We start from the raw sequence: 18,643 nt of genomic DNA on the forward strand, positions 1-18,643 counted from the left end.
CGGAATGGAGAGGAATGCACAACACACCTCTACGAGAGCAGGATGGATTCGTCAACCAAATCATCCTATACTGGAGGAGGGCCTTATGGCAAGCGATCCCCTCTGGTACATCTGGCCGCTCTATCCACCCTGCCGAGGACACTGACAGTTTTTGGCACCGTCAAAGTTCAAGGAAAACTAATCCTCCACTGCTAAGAATGACATTCTTCAGGGGCACTCCGAAGCTCAGATACTTCCAATTCAGTGGCAACAGAAGTTCTATCCTAAGCTGGACATGGCAAACAGTGTTCCTATTAACAAGAAGCATGGTCAAGTTAAACCACGGCATTAACTCCGAAGAACGGCAAGCAGAAATTATCCGACAGTGAAGATATTACAGACCTCAGTTTGACTTATTCCTGTGGGCCGGTGAGAGAAATATTCTATCTTGGTGGACAAGCACGTCGGCCCTCACAGCTGCAAATCAGAAGGCGATGGCCTTCCTGACCATGCTTGTGACCTGGACTATTTGGAATGAGAGAAACACCCGTGTTTTCCAGAAGAAATCAACGCCGGCTTATTACATCATGCAAATCATCAAGGAGGGGGCCGATATTTGGGTCGTCACGGATGCGAGACATTTGAGTATTTTGATGCCGGGAGAGTAAAAACCTTGTTGTCCCGAGACTGTTGCTGTAATGCTCCTTCTCCTTCGAGCATTAACTCTGTAAGCTCTCTTCTCAATTAATGGATGAGGCAAATCTTTTGCCTCTGCTTAAAAAAAACTGCCAGATAACTTTCCTTGGTATTTAGATGATGTTATTCATAGCTCTCTCTACTGGTGGACGTTTCCATGTCCAGGGGTTCAATACAGTAGGCCATGATCACAAATGATGTCCGAACAAATCTGGAACTGTCAATGCACACAAGTTTAAACAATGGAAAATGATTTGTTAATTACAACTACACCTCTAAAACTGTAGCACATAAATCATTATATCAGTTAGCAACTACAGAAACCTGCTATCCTTTTTCTAATGCAACTATTCCTATGCAAACATTGTGGAACAACTACTGTTTTAGTGAATCTTGCAACATAACCATGGACATAATGAAATGATTGGTAATTGAATGAAGCGTTGAAGTAGACATCAAATTCTGCCACAAAATGGCTAAATACAAACTTGTACAAGGTGCAACATCAACAGTAACTCTTGCTGAAGCTTGGGTAGCTATGCGACTGAACCAAGTTTTCTATGTAACCATGGTTGCAGCAACAAACATAATTTAGCCTTTTTTAACTTACCTAAGAAACAACCACCTACAGCTACTTCAAAGTGTTCATATTTCCACTTCATCAAATGCATTATCATGTAGGGTTTGGTACCCTGATCCTACATTCAGTAGATAACCAAACCCTAGTATCTATCACCAAGTTTGAAGTGCCCTAAACTATATCTCCGACCCACATCATATGTACAAGAGCAAGACACTCTTGTCAAGTAAATGTTTTGGTAACTTCTTCCCTACCACCTATGGTGGCATTGGTGCCATGCGGACTTATGCGATATCTCGCAGCAATTCTTGCAAATACCTTTACCTACACCGTGAGGAAAATAGTTGAATCTTCAATGAAGTAAAGCAGAGAGATATCATAAAAGAAACTCTTTTTTCACCTGTATGCAACAAGCTTCACCAGTGCAACTGACAGCGGTATAGAGTATAGCCGACCCCAGCATGAGCTCATATATCCGCAAATTGAACTGCATCCGCAATCTTAAACATCCGTTCTTCAGAGACACATTTGCCCTGACATATATAACAAATTTCTCAAATTAACAGTACGACCAGCATTGCACACATAGCAGATAACTGACAATCACATTGCTAAAAATGCACCCATATGAAGGAAAGTGACTGTTTTAGAGAGGCTACAAAAACTCAAGTGGCTGGTACCAATGTACATACAAGAAAATATTGTATTAGTACTTACTGCGCTTCTTGCGGAAGATTATATGTGTATACCTTCCCTAATAGCCATCAGAAGAAATTATCCCCAAAAATTTCAACCAGCATGACTACCTGGTCTACCTTTCCGCACCCAACAAAGATTAGAAGATTCATATTTCACATTCTCGACATTTTGACACACATCAAAATGAACTCAATGCTACAAGCTGGCCATTTGGATTTCTTATACTCGCATCAGGGCTTTATGCAAGAAAAAACTTAATTGTGCTTTCTTAGGAGTTAGTCTGATATGCAATGTGTCACTTAGTCAACCAAATCCATCAAAAAACTGATACTTTGCAGGGAGAAATTTCACATCCTCCTTATATTTCCCTTTCCTTGAAAAGAGAGACAACATCAGTGAAGTAGTTGAAGCTTCAAGTAGCATGTTCTTCCCGTCAAGTTTCAACAAATAAAGTCCGGCCATGGTGATCTCACCTTTTTGAGCAAAATTCTGATAATACTATTTATAAGACGAGAGCAGGGAGCTATACCATTCCTGTCCATTGCTGAGAACATATTGTTAGCATCTTCCACTGCTCCATCTTTTAGAATATTTATTATCATTACTCCATAAGTCGAAGCATTAGGAACCAACCCACTCGCTGATATAGCAGCAAACAAATCTTTAGCTTCCTCTTTTCTTTTAACCTTGTACATTGCATTGATCATGGTATTGATTATTGAAATATTGAACTTCACATTCATTGCAACTAATTTCTGGTACAGGTCGATCGCTTCTTCTGCACAATTGTTTCTAGAAAGACCTGCAAGTATAATATTGTATGTGGAAATGCTCACTGTTATTCCGCTTTCGATCATATCATGGAACATTTTCCTTGCAGCAACAGTTCTCCCAGCACGAAACAACCCATCCAGTATGATCCCATATGTGGCACTGTCAGGTTTTATTCTCTTACGTGGCATTTGTCTGAACAGAGTCAAACCATCATCGATCCTTCCATTTCTAGAATAGCCATTAACAAGTGTATTATATGTAACAACATTAGGCTCAATGCCAGCTGACAACATGGCATCAAGTACTCCAAATGCTTTATCCATCTTGCCGACTAAGCAATGTCCGTCAATCAGTGAGTTAAATGTAATGACATCAGGCTTCCCATCTATGATTATAACCAATTCAAAGATATCTTGTGCATCCATAATCCTTCCTTCTTTGCACAAATAGTTTATAACTGAATTGAAGAACACAATGTTGGGACGAGGAATACCTTTGCTTATCATGTCAGAAACTAACTCCTTGGCTTTACCCAAATCACCATGCATACAAAAACCCTGAATTAGGGAGTGATAAACAGCTGTGTTCGGCTGTACACCCATATCAGTCATCTCATTGAACCTGTCCATAGCATCGGCCAGCCTACCCAATCTGCAAAGTGCGGCTATTACAGTGGCATAGGTGACTACATTGGGACTCACTCCTTTTTCCCGCATTTCCGCAAATATGTGCATTGCATCATCCATCATTCCGCGTTTAGCATATGCATCAATTAATATGGTGAAAACACGGCAGTCGGCTGCAATACCGTTGCTTTTCATTGAATTAAAGAGATCAATCATATCAGCAAAGCATCCTTCATTGGCATACCCATGAAGCAAAATACGGTACGAGACGGCATCCGGTTTGTGGCCCTTGGCAGTCATGGAATAAAATATTTCCGCCGCTTCTTTGCTTCTTCCATGCTTGCAAAGGGAAGTCATTAACGAGCTGCAAGTGACTGCATTTGGTACAAGACCATGGCTTGTCATTTTTCTAAACATTTTAGCAGCCTCTTTCAACTGCCCTGATGTGGAATATCCATGGATCATGCAATTATATGTCACATTATTCGGTTGAGCACCACTATCAACCATCTGTTGAAGGACTAGCTCTGCCTTGTCCATTGCTCTGGACTTGCACAACGCATCAATAATCGAGCTATACGTGACCACATTGGGCACAACCCCTTGACGGGTCATTTCATGGAATAGATTGCATGCCTTGCCTGTTTCGCCCTCCTTGAAGAAGCCATGGATGACTGTGCTATACGCCACCACATTGAGGGAGCAGGCACCTCCTCCTTCTGCCACCATCTGGAGCAGGTCGAGTGCCCGCTGACTCATGCTATTCTCGCATAAGCTCTTCAGAACAATGGTGTATGAGATTGCATCAGGCACGCAGCCAAGCTCGGGCATCCTATGAAGCAGCAAGTTGATAGCCTCATCTGTACGTTTGGCATAGCAGAGGCACTTGAGGAAGGTGTTAGCGATGATCTCATTTGTCTTGAGGCCTGTCCTGAGGAAGCGTGCGAATAAGGCAAGCCCCAGGTCCGGGCGACGCGCGCGGCAGCAGCAGTCCATGAGGATGCCGTAGGTGTGGACTGTGAGAGGCGCCACCCGCGGGTCGGCTTCTTCTGCGCACACGCGGTTGAAGAGAGCGAGGGCGAGGGCGAGGGCAGGGCCATCTCTGCTGCAGGCCGCGGAGGCAGGCGCACGGGCAAGGGTGGCAAGGAAGCCGTTCAGGGAGCGGCTGGGGACCGGGGTGGCCTGCCGAAGCAATTCGTCGAACAGGTGGTGTGCTTCTTCAGGGCTGAGCGTTCCAGTGCTGAGACGCGCCGTGGCCGCGGCAAAGGCGCCTTCGGGAGACCAGGAACGTGAGGGGGGCGAGATGGAGGTAGAGGAGGAGCTGCGGCGGAGGATGTGGAACATCGGCGTGGTGGAGGAGCGGCGGAGGCGGAGGCGGGACATCGGCGACGTGGAGGAGTAGTGCGGAGGCAGAGGGCCGGAGATTGGCTAGTCGGAGGAGGAGGCGACGTGGCGGAGCCGCAGAGGCTGGAGATTGCCTAGGTGGAGGAGGAGCGGCCGCGGCGGATGCAGATGCGGGACATCCTGCAATGTGTTCGTACGCAGTGCTCCTTCCTTTCTTTTTCTTTTTTTATTTATGTACGTTTGTGCTCTGCACTGGGAGAGATGCAGATGAGATGAGTGTGCTTTTTTTTTTCTTTATAAAACGAGTGCGATACTTCTATGGTTTTGCTAATGGTTGGTCACCTTGTCAGTCGGTGTCAAGATCATCGATTTTGCCGATGAGATATAACAAATTTTGTTGATACATGGGATGCGATTAGCATGACAACCCTACAATAGTCTTGATTTTGGTGCAAGTCTCCACAAGTTCATCTATAAACAGGATACCCCTTGGGTTTGGTTCTTGTGGAATAGATACTATTTGCATGGTGCTCCTTCACACCCAACCACATTGTGATTCCTTTTGGTGGCGTGACATTTTATCTCTGATGAACATTTATCGTGGTATTACTTCTTATGTTATCGGGGCCGGTGAGATGGCTTTATTTTGAAAAGATGTGTGTTCTGGTCAAGTCCATTACAAGATCAATCTGCGTCACTTTTCAATTTCGTGCGTGAGGAGGAAATTTCCATGCAAGATTACCTTGTTGATGATAGCCCTGCACACGGCACTCTATTTTACCTTTATCTGTTGAAGCAGCCAAGAATTGCAATTGCTTGCTGACCAATTTGTCCAAGCCCATGTAGAGCCCATGATGTGTCGTTTTTAAGTCCAGCAGATACTACAAAATTTTCATCGGAGGCCTTGTCCATCCCCGATTTCTTCCCTCCGTCTGGAAGACTAAGTGCATGATCAAGCATCTTCACTTGACTGTTGATGGTGGATCGTTTGAACGCCAGGGACATTCTTCGTTGTAGGCATTATATAATTGGTGATAATTTTTCTTGCCTACCATGTCAGCCATTTATTGATGAGACACGCAATCGCGTGTTTTTCCCCCCAATGTCCATCCAGCCAAGTCGGTTGGGGTATCCTTGGTATTACTTGGAGCGTCGCTGATTTGACCTATATGCTTGATGTGGTTGGTTCAGTCAGGTCAGGTCCTTTGTTCGGTGAGATTGTTTTTTGGGGACTGGAACATTTGAAAGATTAGAAATGGTGCATACTTTGATGGTGTGACCTTGACCATAGCTCTTGGCTTAGGCAGCTTTGTGTTGGTCTCAGTCAACGTGGATTTAGGGTTAAACCTGAGCACAAAGCTTTCTTGAATACTTTCAAAGGCAATCTTCACTACTCTTGTAATTTATCCTCCCCCACTAGGCCAAAATTGTCCTAGTTCTTTGTAAATATATATTATATTTAATATAGCACAATAGGAGCCTCTCATGTTGTTTCATCTAGTCAAAAAGGGGAATGGAGATCACGGGAAATAACTCCAACAATTGACAATGCCACATGGAATACATTATCCTTCATTCCTGATTGTATACTTGTATATGAAAAGGTACTGAAATATGGTAATTTTGTATCTAGGGTGTTAGGGGAAATATGGTAAATGTGGCAATTTGTAGTGTAGGGTGCCATTATCCCTGCATCCTCCATCGCATGTATAAATTTCTCAAGTTGACGCTTGCGCTAATTTTGTACCAAACCGGGATCACATTAGTTATTGGATAAGCCTCTATATTCTTGAATCCATGTCTATGTCTTTGGTTCATGACATCATCGATGAGTTGTTTATTTTAAGTGCAAACCTCACTAACAACGTTGTTAGCTTGTCCCATATTGCCGAGTAGTACTACAAGTGTGGATCTAAAATATAAATATACTAGATGATACCCCACATGTCATTCTTGAAATTTTTTGCAATGAGAATTGTACAGAACATAAATATTTGGAGTAATAATTTTAGAATTAAAGCTAGAAATACATATGATTTATTGTATTTAAATGTTATATAATATAAATATTGTAATAGAATGTAATTTTGCATACATGTTCACATGTCGATGTGGCTTTTCTTATGCATGGTTGCATGTTGAGGTGTGTTGTTTCCAATGCATGTTGAATGCTAAGGTGGCATGATTGCATTTTGAGAAAAAAATAGTGGGGATAGTTGTTTAGATATAGAAGATTTGTAATTATACCAAACAAAAAAAATATTATAAACATAATTTGTATTTTTGGTGTATCCCACAAAATGGAAACAGTTCTTTTAATGAAAGTTGGCACACATAGTGCATTCCCCAAATATACACATGGCAATTTTGCGGATTTCTTTTGACATCCATGAATTTGAAATATTTTTTGAAATAGAAGTTTCACCAAAGCCCGGAAACCCAAATCAATTATAGGTGTATTATTTACTTTTAATGGTTAAGACTAAAATTTTAAAGCATATTTGGAGATGTCAATAGCTTTAAAAAACTTCTAATCTTGGGCCATAGTTTAACATGGTAAAGTATCTATATGAGACCATAATTTAATTTCATCCTATAGATAACTAATGACATTACCACTTCTTTTTATTTTAAAGCTACTCTACCACTAATTATTGTACTAGTTACTAGAGAAAAAGAATGATACTACAAGTACAAATCAGAAAACAAAGTCTATTGTCTCAGAAAGAACATAAGTTCTCGGTTAAACTTTAGTAACAAAGACCTATTGGAACATTTCGATTAACTTCATACTATGGGAGTTGCTATCTCTTTGAGACAAAGGGCAACTACTTTCATTCCATCAAAGATTGTTTATTACATACAATGGTTCTGATAGTATCAGAGACTTCATTAAACTAGCAGGACCCAGGATCGTTCCATGGATATTGCAATAACATGAGTTGTCTCATTACATGATTGACTACCATGTGTAAACAATCAAGATACAAACTTTGAAGCCCAACTCTATAGTCATACACTATGGCACATATTTTGAGATATGCATGGTGCGTCGTGGCGCGTCCGTGGTGGAGCAGTGGTTGTTGTGGCGGCGCGCCTGTCTGGTAGCTGGATCAGACAGATCTTGACTCGTCTTGGACTTGGTGTCAATGTTGCCACGTCCTCGCGTTAGTACTTCGATAGGGGCATCGTTCTTGTGACTTGACCTTTTGATGGGAGCACCTAGTTTGTGCTGATGCAGCTAGTTTGAAGCTGACAGTGGCATGATGAGTGCGTGCCCGTAGGGTCGGCCGACGGTGGTAGGTAGTTGGAGGACTCTCGACACAGTCATCCTCTAGGAACCAGTGGCACACGTCCATTCTTTGGATATGTCCTCTCTCTTTGATGTCGATGAGGTCGTCAAACATGCTCATGGCAGACACGACCAATGTGGTGGAAAGATGCACTTGATGGAGTTGCGGCGGCGTCCTCAGGTCATGAGTGCGAATGGCTTTCATCAGCGATGTGTTTTTATGTTTGTGTTATGTTTGTTGGCCTTCTGACGTTTTATGTTTTGTGATACTTTAGAGCTAGTTTAGCTAGATGTGGTTTTTTTTCTTTGTAATACATGTTTTCGCCTAGTTAAATGGAGGAATTTTAGCCATCTTGTTCTTCTTCCGCAATGAATCATGGGCTTTACGATTATTTGCTACTTTCATATAAAATAGATGCTTGCTAAAGGGCGACGCTACGCGTTCGCCGGCCGATAATATAAAAAGATCCGCCGCATCCGTGACCATTGGATGGAGCAGCGGATGGCGTCCGATCTACCTATGTGGCAAGTCATCTTTGCAACAAGTGTGTTGTTGCAGTATTTTCTGTAGCCGAGGTCATGTTACAATTTTTTTTTGCAACAGTGGTCTTGTTGCAGATTTTTTTTGCAACAAAGGTCTTATTGCTGAATCATTTTTATGAGTTTTTCTACAACAGATGTCTCGTCGTAGAAAATTTTCACAACAAAGGTCTTGTTGCAGAATCATGTTTGCAAGTTTTTCTGCAACGGAGGGCTCGTTGTAGATTTTTTTTGCAACAAAGGTCTTGTTGCAGAATCATTTACGAGTTTTTCTGCAACAAAGGTCTCGTTGTAGAAAAAATTCACAACAAGGTCTTGTTACATAATCATTTTTATGAGTTTTTTAATGCTCCAATAGGGCCCTTTTGCAAAAAGATCCTTGTTGTGGTTGCAACAACCCCTTTGTTGCAAAAACAAATATCTTCTATCTTCTCCTTTCGCCATGGCTAGAGCTTGCGTTGTGGATAATCTAGGAAGCAGATTGACACCACCGCTCGCCATTGCTGGAGCTTGGCCCATGGATGATTTGGGAAACAAATCAACACTAATGTTCGCTATGGTTGGAGCTTGGACTATGGATGATTTGGGAAGCAGATTGACACCCCCGTCCGCCATGGCTGGAGCTTGGGCCGTGGATGATTTTAGAAGCAGATTGAAGGGAGGAAGTGTTAGAGCATCGCGGGGAGAGAGACGGGATCGAGGGGATCGAGCGAGAAAACAAGAGAGTAAGTGCTAGATTCGTTGAGGGGATCGAACGATTGATTTTTGTTTCTGCAACATCGTTGCCTCACATACGTGCTCATTGTTGCCTGCTATCGCCAGAGGCAAGCGGTAAGTGGTCCCAAGATGGACATGCAACCATGATCCAACGACCAGTGTGTCGCAATCTGAAAGCTGCTCATGCGGCAAGAAGATCGGTCAGTTGATTGGAAGCTTTTTCCATAAATAAATCATACTCGCCAATGGGTTTCTCGGCCCAATGACACGCATGCTCTCAGAAAACAAATTGTTGGCGCTGTGGCCCAGGAAAGATGGCCCACATAATGCAAGGCAAAAATACTTGCTATTGTAGGGGATCGACCTTACAACCTCCTTGTCATAGATCCATCATCGCAGCCAACTGAGCCGTACCACAGTTTTGTTATAAGGAAATAATGTTTGGCCTATTAAATAGTCCCACCTCGCCTCCGTACGTCCAATGCTCCCAATATATATACGCCTTTCATCTTCGATGTATCAAGGAGCTATCTAGGGAAATAAACTTAGGAAGGAAAGAGGACGGCATGAATGAATAGAAAGAAAGGAAGGAAATAAGAAGATGACATTGCATAGAGAGGGAAGGAAGGAAGGAAATAAGATGCCGACGTGAGGGAAATAAGGAAAGAAATGAATTGAGTTCTTATGACAGAAAATAAGAAAGGAGAGCTGTCCAAATTGTAGAAGGAATAATTTTTATGGCCTACATATAGCAGTCATGACTAGATTGGTTTTGCTTATCAGCTCACGACACATGGTTTGGGCATGATTATTCAAGTTGCGGCCATATTACGATCAAATAGCTAACCAGTTAAATACTCAAGAGGTGGACTCTGCTATGATTTTTAAAGCTCTCACTGTACACGTATGTGATAAATTTTGTACTGTATTTAGTATGATGCCCCTGACTCATATTCAGATTTCTAATTTCATGGATAAAATGGAGTTTTTGTGTTAACCATATAGTTCTTTCCAAAGAATACTTTTATAATTGTTTTTCTTCTTTCCACCACCACTTTCAATATACTGATGTACTGAATAATATGTGTTTCAATCCCAAACTTTCTATCCAGTGTTAAAAGCTAATTAAAGTTTTGCGAGCTTAAAAATATTTCTTACAGGTTTGCTATTTCACATCTAGATGTGAAATAGCTATCTCACATTTAAGTCTAGGGCCGTCAGATCTTATTTTCTGTTTAAGATTCGCGCAGTTTGTTCGGCTCGCTCGCGGTCGCTGGCGTCGCGCGCGGCAGCCCGTTTCCTGTGTACGTCCCGCCTGCCTGTCGTGGGCTTTTTTGTTTTTTTAGACACTGCACGTGCCAACTGTGGCCTCTTGTCTCGCCTGCCCATTGTTGGCTTTTTTTATTTGTGGGTCTCCCGTTTTTGTTTTTTGTGGGCTTTCAGCCAGGGAAAACAAGAATTGTTTTTTTTATATAGAGGAAAGTTTGTCTAGTCGTTCTATGTCCTTGTATAATTTCCTGCTACCTGCCTATTGTTTTGTTTTTTGTCTCCCAGGAGCGAACATGTGTGAATGAGCTGACACATAAAAGGCTTTTTTACTAGTTTTTGGAGAAGCTTTCAGCCCTTTTTTTGTCTTCTTTTTTTGTTTTTTTGTTTTTATTTTTGTTTTCGCCTTTTTCAAAAACTCGTGATTTTTGTTGGTGTCTCACATATAAGTCCCTCACCGTTTGATCAGCAGTCTTTTTTTTTCATGCGAGCCCTTGATTCCTGTAGTTTGCCGCGTCCATTATGTGCTCGTGTGGTTTTTTTCTTTTGATGGAAATGTGCTCACGCAGTTGCCGTCTCCGTTGTGCTCACATTGCTGTTGTGTTTTCTTGGGCCCATTATGTCCTTAATCATTGTTTGCTGGCATGTGTTCCCTGCGTTAGTGTTTGGGCCTGTTTTTTCTTTGTCCCCCGACCTTTTCACATCCATGTGAGTTGTTCGACCACCTCAAAAATATGTGAGTGGTTCGTGATTTTCTAAAAGAAAATTGTATAATTTTTGGAATTTTTTTTGTACAAATCAGATCGACTATTTGCTAATTCTCTCCACATGATTAATTGTTGTACGGTTCATATAATTTGTTTTGTCTGATGGATGTTGTGGCTTTTTGTCCTCCATTTGTCCAGTCGAAAATTTTATACTAAATTACAAAATCACATTAGATGATTTTTTATGATGTCTCATCCAAGTTTTTTACCGGTTGATTTAGTTTTTGTAATTTTTATGCAAGCGTTGTCCCCGCCTTGTTGGTCGATGTTTTGTTTGTCGCATCCTTTTGTTGGTCAGTTTGGCTCCACACTTTTCGGCACATTATCGTGTTGTGCTGACAAGCCATTTCGCTACGTTGTTTCTAGGCCAAGGCGTAGAATTAGAAGAGACAAGAAAAGCGAAGGCCTATTGCAGTTGTTACCTTCTCTGTTCATTTTCACATTGTCTCCCATTTCTTCTAAGCTTTATCAAGATAAAATTAGCAATGTTTCATCTGAGTTGTTATCCATCAGATCTTGCTATTGTAATTTAGTGCAAATTTTTAATCTCGCATGTCGGCCGATGTATTCTTCTACCGCGTTGTTACCTTTTGTTCGTTTGTCGTCCCGTCCGTGTTGTACATATGTTTTTTATTGGGCATTTTTCCGCACGCGTTCTTGTGTGCCCATGTCATTTGGCAATGTCGTAGAAATCAAAGAGGTAGGTTATGCGCTTGTCCCGGTTGCAAGTCTACCTTCAGACTCTTAACTTGGTCCATATTTTGTTTTTCATCCTGGTTGCAAGTCCATCTTTTACTTGTCACTCGGCTCATAGTTTGTAATTGTTATAGTTGCAAATCCACCCTCAACTCACAAATCGTATCGTAGTTTTGTGTAGTTGTCCCAGTTGCAAGCTCACCATTGACTCGTAATTGGGCATGTGGTTTGTTTTTTTATCCAAGTTGCAAGTCTACCCTTGACTCGCAATTAACCTCGCAGTTTGTAGTTGTCCCAGTTACAAACTCACCATTGACTCGCAACTCATATCATAGTTTTGTACAGTTGTCCCAGTTACAAGTCCACCAATGATTCGCAAGTAGCTAGGCCGACAGTTTGTTTTATCCTCCTTGGAAGCCCACCCTTGACTTGCAACTTAGCCTGTGTTTTGTCTTTCACCTTAGTTGCAAGTTCAGCCTTGACTCGCAACTGGGATTGTAGTTTGTTTGATCCCAATTGCATGTCGACCCTTGACTCGCAACTGGGTTCGTAGTTGTCTCAGTTGCAAGTCCACCTTTGACTCGCAACTGGCCTCATAGTTCTCCCTATTGCAAGCCCACCCTCGACTCGCAACTAAACATGTACTCCCTCCGTTCAGAATTACTTGTCGTAGAAATGGATGTATCTAGATGTATTTTATTTCTAGATACATTCATTTCCGAGACAAGTAATTCCGAACAGAGGGAGTATTTTATTTTACACTCCAGTTGCAAGTCCACCTTTGACTCGCAACTGGGTCCATAGTTTGTTTATCCCAGTTGTAGGCCGACCATTCACTCACAACTGGGTGCACTGTTTCATCGTTGTCCTAATTGCAGGTCCATCCTCGACTCGCAACTAGGTTCATACTTTTGTTGTTGTCAAAGTTGTAAGTTCACCCCCGACTCTAACTAGGCCCATATTTTTTTTGCGGGTAATGCCCATAGTTTGTTGTTGTTCTAGTTGCAAGTCGATCGTCAACTCGCAACTGGGCCTCTATTTTGTTTTTTATCTTAGTTGCAAGTCCACTCTCGACTCGCAACTGAGCTCGTAGTATGTTGTCGTCCTAGTTACAAGTCCATTCCCGACTTACGGAGGGTGTAGTTTTGTAGTTTCCCTAGTTGCAAGTCCACCATCAACTCGCAACTCCGGAGGGGGGGGGGGGGGTTTTTTGTTCTTGTTTTATAGTAGTTGCAATTAGACCCTCAACATGCAACTAGGGGTTTCTGTCGGCCAGTTGCAAGTCCACCCACAACTCGCAACTTGGGAGGGTGTTGTTTTGTTTTCACCCCAGTTGCAAGTCCACCCCTGACTTGCACGTCGAGGTATGTAGTTTGTAATCGCCCCAGTTGCAAATCAACCATGTACTCGCAACTCGGGAGGGTGTTGTTTCTTGTTTGTTTTCACCTGTTACAAGTCTACCCTGACTTGCAACTCGAGGGATGTAGTTTGTAATTGCCCTAGTTGCAACCATGTACTCGCAACTCGGGAGGGTGTAGTTCTGTAGCTGCCCTAGTTGCAAGTCCACCCTCGACTCGCAACTGGGGGGTGTTGTTTTCTGTTCTTGTCTCATATTAGTTGCAATTAGACCCTCGACATGCAACTGGGGGTTTCTGTCGGCACAGTTGCAAGTCCACACCCGTCTCGCAACTCGGGAGGGTGTTGTTTTGTTTTCACCCCAGTTGGAAGTCCACCCCTGACTTGCAACGCGAGGGATGTAGTTTGTAATCACTCCAGTTACAAGTCAACCATGTACTCGCAACTCGGGAGGGTGTTGTTTGGTGTTTGTTTTCACCCCAATTGCAATTCCACCCCTGACTTCCAACTCGAGGGATGTAGTTTGTAATCGCCCCAGTTGCAAGTCAACCGTGTACTCGCAACTCAGGAGGGTGTAGTTTTGTAGTTGCCCTAGTTGCAAGTCCACCCTCGACTAGCAACTCAGGGTGTTTTTTTTGTTCTTGTTTCATAGTAGTTGCAATTAGACCCTCGACCTACAACTAGGGATTTATGTCGGCCCAGTTGCAAGTCTACCCTTGTCTGCAACCCTGGAGGGTGTTGTTTTGTTTTCACCCCAGTTGCAAGTCCACCCTCGACTTGCAGCTCGAGAGATGTAGTTTATAATCGCCCCAGTTGCAAGTCAACCATGTACTTGCAACTCAGGGAGTGTGTTGTTTGTTTTCACTCCAATTGCAATCCACCCTTGACTCGCAACTTGAGCGATGTAGTTTGTAATCTCCCCAGTTGCAAGTCAACCATGTACTCACAACTCGGGAGGGTGTTGTTTTGTAGTTGCCCTAGTTGCAAGTCCATCCTCGACTCGCAACTGGGGGGGGGGGGGGGGGGGGTTGTTTTTTTCTTGTTTCATAGTAGTTGCAATTAGACCCTTGACTTGAAACTAGGGGTCTCTGTCGGCCCAATTGCAAGTCCACCCTCGACTTGAAACACGGGAGAGTGTTGTTTTGCTTTCACCCTAGATGCAACTTGCCTGAATTCTACCCAATTGTCCACCTTCGACATGCAGCCAAGGATGGACTTGCAGTTCCATGACTGGACCCTTTGTCCCAGTTGCATGTTGCTAATAAAACAACAAGGCCCGCTAATACCTACAATAAGGACCTCGGGGGGCGCTGATACAATCACTAAGCTTAGCGGTCGCTCACTATTCGCTCATAGTAGGTTGGACTATTTGTGTTGTTAGTGAGTGTTTTTTGGGAAGCGATCGAGGATTCCTCGGAGCGAGTTGTGGTTTGGGGATCCGGTTTTAGGAACCTTTTTAGTGGTTTTGGATGGTTGCAACCGGCTTTTCTGTTATCTTCTTTTTTTGTCTATTTTCATCTTTTGGGGTTTCTGGTTATTCTGTTGGTTTTTTCTATTTTTTTCATTGTTTTTTTATTTTCCTTTACATTTTGTTTTTAAACTTTTTAAACTTTTTTCAAATATATGAACAATTTTAAATTCGTGAAGATTTTGGAACTTTGTTATTTATTTATTTTGAATCGGCGACCATTTTCCGAATCCAGAACCATTGATGGTACAGCTACTTTATTTTCACTGACATACATTTGATCACTAGATTTTCCTGGAAAAAAAATCGATCGCTAGCTTCGAGTTGTGACGCAACACAACTTACCAAGGTGCTTGCTGCTTCTCCTTGCGTCGCCGTCCGATCTAATATGATCTATCGATCTACCATGCACGTGCAGGAAGAGACACATGCAGCAAGAAGGAATCTTCGGCTGGTTGATGCTCACCGTAAAAAGCTAACCTCCTGCTAGTACACGCTACGAGCTGTGAGCTGTCGGACGTATAGGGCCGGCCCACCGTAAAAAGCTAGCCTCCTGCTAGTACACGCTACGAGCTGTGATGTCGGACGTATAGGGCCGGCCCACCGAGGCGGACGTGAGCGTTTCGTCTGTTTCAGGCTTTTTGACAAATCAAAATCGGACAAACTGATAAACAATGAGGAGGTGACGTTGACATCATACTTAGATGTGAGATATTATCTCACATCTAGATGTAATATAGACGGACCCTATTTCTTAATATAACCAAACTTAGCTAGAATAAGCCACATAATTATGCTTGTTCATTGAAACATTTTAATAGGTAGATATTTATCAATTTAAATGTATCCTGTTTTTTAGGAGAGTGGGGGCAAAAAATTTGTTGGGACCAGAGGGGTGAAAGCAGCGTGCAACGGTGTGATAACAAGGTCACCGTGTTGAAATTCATCACGTTTGTCGTGAATAGGTGGACAACATGACCATTGTGGCGAAGAGAGCAGTAACACGGGTGGGTCACTTGAAGCATGCGAGGATTTGCTTCTACGTTGCAACGTACGGGCATATGTGCTAGTGTATATATATATATATATATATATATATATATATATATATATATATATATATATATATATACTAATTGGAGGCACTAATCGAGCCTCCACGTTAATTGTCAGAAAACAAGTAAAATTACCCTTTGGATCTGAAACCTACGGTTAGGATGAAATATTTAAACATGGTGAGAGACCAAAAGGAAAGGAAAAAAGCGCTGGAAAGTCAGACCTCTTCAAACGTGGGACATCACGTAACTACCAGCAAATAGAATCCCGTTATTTTCTCCCAAATATATTCTCACGAACAACTCCGTTGGTACCTAAAAAGCACAGCTCCCTCGGCGACTTCCTCATGAGAAGCCGCCCATGCGCCACCTCCGGTTGCCGTTCGTTCGAGCGCCCATGCGTTGCCAGCCCGAAGTGCCCCTGATGAAGCGGTTTTGGTGTGTGACATGGGCTGTACTATCGATGCAGGCTGACCCGGATGACAGCGTTGGGGAAGTTGGCGCTCTGCGGAAGTCATGTGCGAGAGTATCAGCAGCGCCTCAGTCGCGGAACCAAGATGTACGTCATGCCGAAGCCTATTCGGAGAGAGAGTCGTGGAGATGGTGAAATAGCAGGGAGTGATGATCGCCAAATTGCTGGAGATGAGACAGGGACTGTGTGCAGAGGGTGTACAACGAGAAGGAATTTTGAGGCGTCTGTCCTCAATCTCTCTCTTCTTTCTCTCCATGTCGTGATTTTGTCCTCCTTTCAAAGTCTACTAGTAAAATGCCCGTGCGTTGCTACGGGCTACAATGCATGTACATGAATCAAACCAAAAATTAAGGTCGTCTCCAAGGTCAAAGCTCATTTCTCTCTCATACGCTCGGGCATGTTCAAACATCAAACAGGCGCTCAGCGGGTACCGAAAATCCAACCGCCCAAACAGTTAGGGCTCTCCCAATCCAACACATACGTAGGAAGAATTTTGATTGTCCAGACTATCTGACACTCCAATACACGGCCCCACAAAAACTTGACGCCACGACGCGTCCTTCCTACTTTCTGGCGGACTCTCCCCTTCCCGCTCACTTTTCCGCTGTAGCGGGACATTACTCGCTGGAGTCCTCTCTTCAAAACCAGATGACGCCCACTTCACCTTCGCCATGTCGTCCTTTCTTCTTCATACTGGACTTTCCCACAGACCTCCAAGGAGGAGTCCCCCGCCAACCGCCCTGACCCACCAATGCCATCAAGGGGAGTGTGGTGTGCGCCGCCCGTGATGCCCCCGAGATAAGAAGGCAGATCTGATATCTCTTGAACCATTGTCACGTTGTAGCATAGAGTTAACTGATACACCATCATGTTCGTTATTAACTCTTAAAGCAACCAACCAATGCATTTACCCTTCTATCTTAACCAACAAATTATACAACTTGACAGAACAAATATGAACAGCTCGCTCCAACAATTTGCTATAAATTCATCTCCAATGAAATGCAATTTGCCACATTATCTAAATTAGGGAAATTATTTCGCTCAGACAGACGTAATTGAACAGATCAACCCCCAAACCCATCCCGCTCACTCTCAACCCCTGTTTTAAATAGCGCGCTATAGCTCCGCTATAGCACACTATAGCATTTAGAAAAGGTCCTGCGCTAAGGGTCTTTTTTTTTGCGAGAAAACTTTCAATCTATTCATCTTCCATCACGGCAGTACAACGAACACTAGAAATAATAAAAATTACATCCAGATCCGTAGACCACCTAGCGACGACTACAATCACTGAAACGAGCCGAAGGCGCGCCGCCGTCATCACCCCTCCCTCGCCGGAGTCGGGCACAACTTGTTGTAGTAGACAGTCGGGAAGTCGTCGTGCTAAGGCCCCGTAGGACCAGCGCACCAGAACAGCAACCGCCGCTGATGAAGAATAACGTAGATCGAAAGGATCCAACCTGAAGACACACGAACATAGACGAACCACAACCAGATCCGAGCAAATCCACCGAGGATAGATCCGCCGGAGACACACCTCCACACGCCCACCAACGATGCTAGACGCACCACCGAAACGGGGACTAGGCAGGGAGACCTTTATTCCATCTTCAGGGAGCCGCCACCGTCTCGTCTTCCTGAGTAGGACACAAACCCTAACAAATTTTGAAGGAACGACTAACAACGGAGCCCTCCCGCCGGCCCTTGCCAGGATCCACCACGCCCCCATGGCCCTAGGGCCACCGGAGGCGAGGCGGACCTGCGGCGGAGCCGGCGAGAGGCACGAACCCTAGCTTTTCTTAGAGGAGGAGGCGGCGGCTAGAAAGAGCCTACTTGTGGGAGCACTCGCGCTAAGGGTCTTTTGTCCAAACACAAGAGCAAACATTTTAAATAGCGCGCTATAGCACCGCTATAGCACGCTATAGCATTTAGAAAAGGTCCGTCGCTAAGAGTCTTAGCGCGCTATTTAAAACTTTGCTCTCAACCCTCACTCTAACAATGCAACCACCTCCTCATTTGGTATTTGAATTAGCATATCCACCAGGCTCAACTTGAGTACATAACCCATACTACTATTATACAACCTATTTTTATTTCTATTATTTTATAGTGTAAAACAAATTAAGTCAAGACCTTGAAAAATGCTAAAAAATATATATCTAAATGTCCATGCGATGTTCTCAAATCCTTGACAAAGTTGTGAACCAACCAGATGTTGATTCGAACGCTGCAAGTTGTGTCTGCATAATCCTTCATATGTGTGGTAAGAAAAAATATCATTGAGCTTCTAGTTTTTGCGCCAATGAATATATA

General features: G+C 43.3%; 1 pseudogene; it reads right to left on the reverse strand.

Annotated features, from left to right (window-relative positions):
* Nucleotides 1-1,082: 1,082 nt before the first annotated feature.
* Nucleotides 1,083-4,849, reverse strand: LOC123107162 (protein Rf1, mitochondrial-like; annotated as a pseudogene).
* Nucleotides 4,850-18,643: the final 13,794 nt, after the last annotated feature.

The sequence above is a fragment of the Triticum aestivum genome, chromosome 1B (assembly GCF_018294505.1).
Source record: "Triticum aestivum cultivar Chinese Spring chromosome 1B, IWGSC CS RefSeq v2.1, whole genome shotgun sequence".
Classification (NCBI taxonomy): Eukaryota; Viridiplantae; Streptophyta; class Magnoliopsida; order Poales; family Poaceae; genus Triticum; species Triticum aestivum.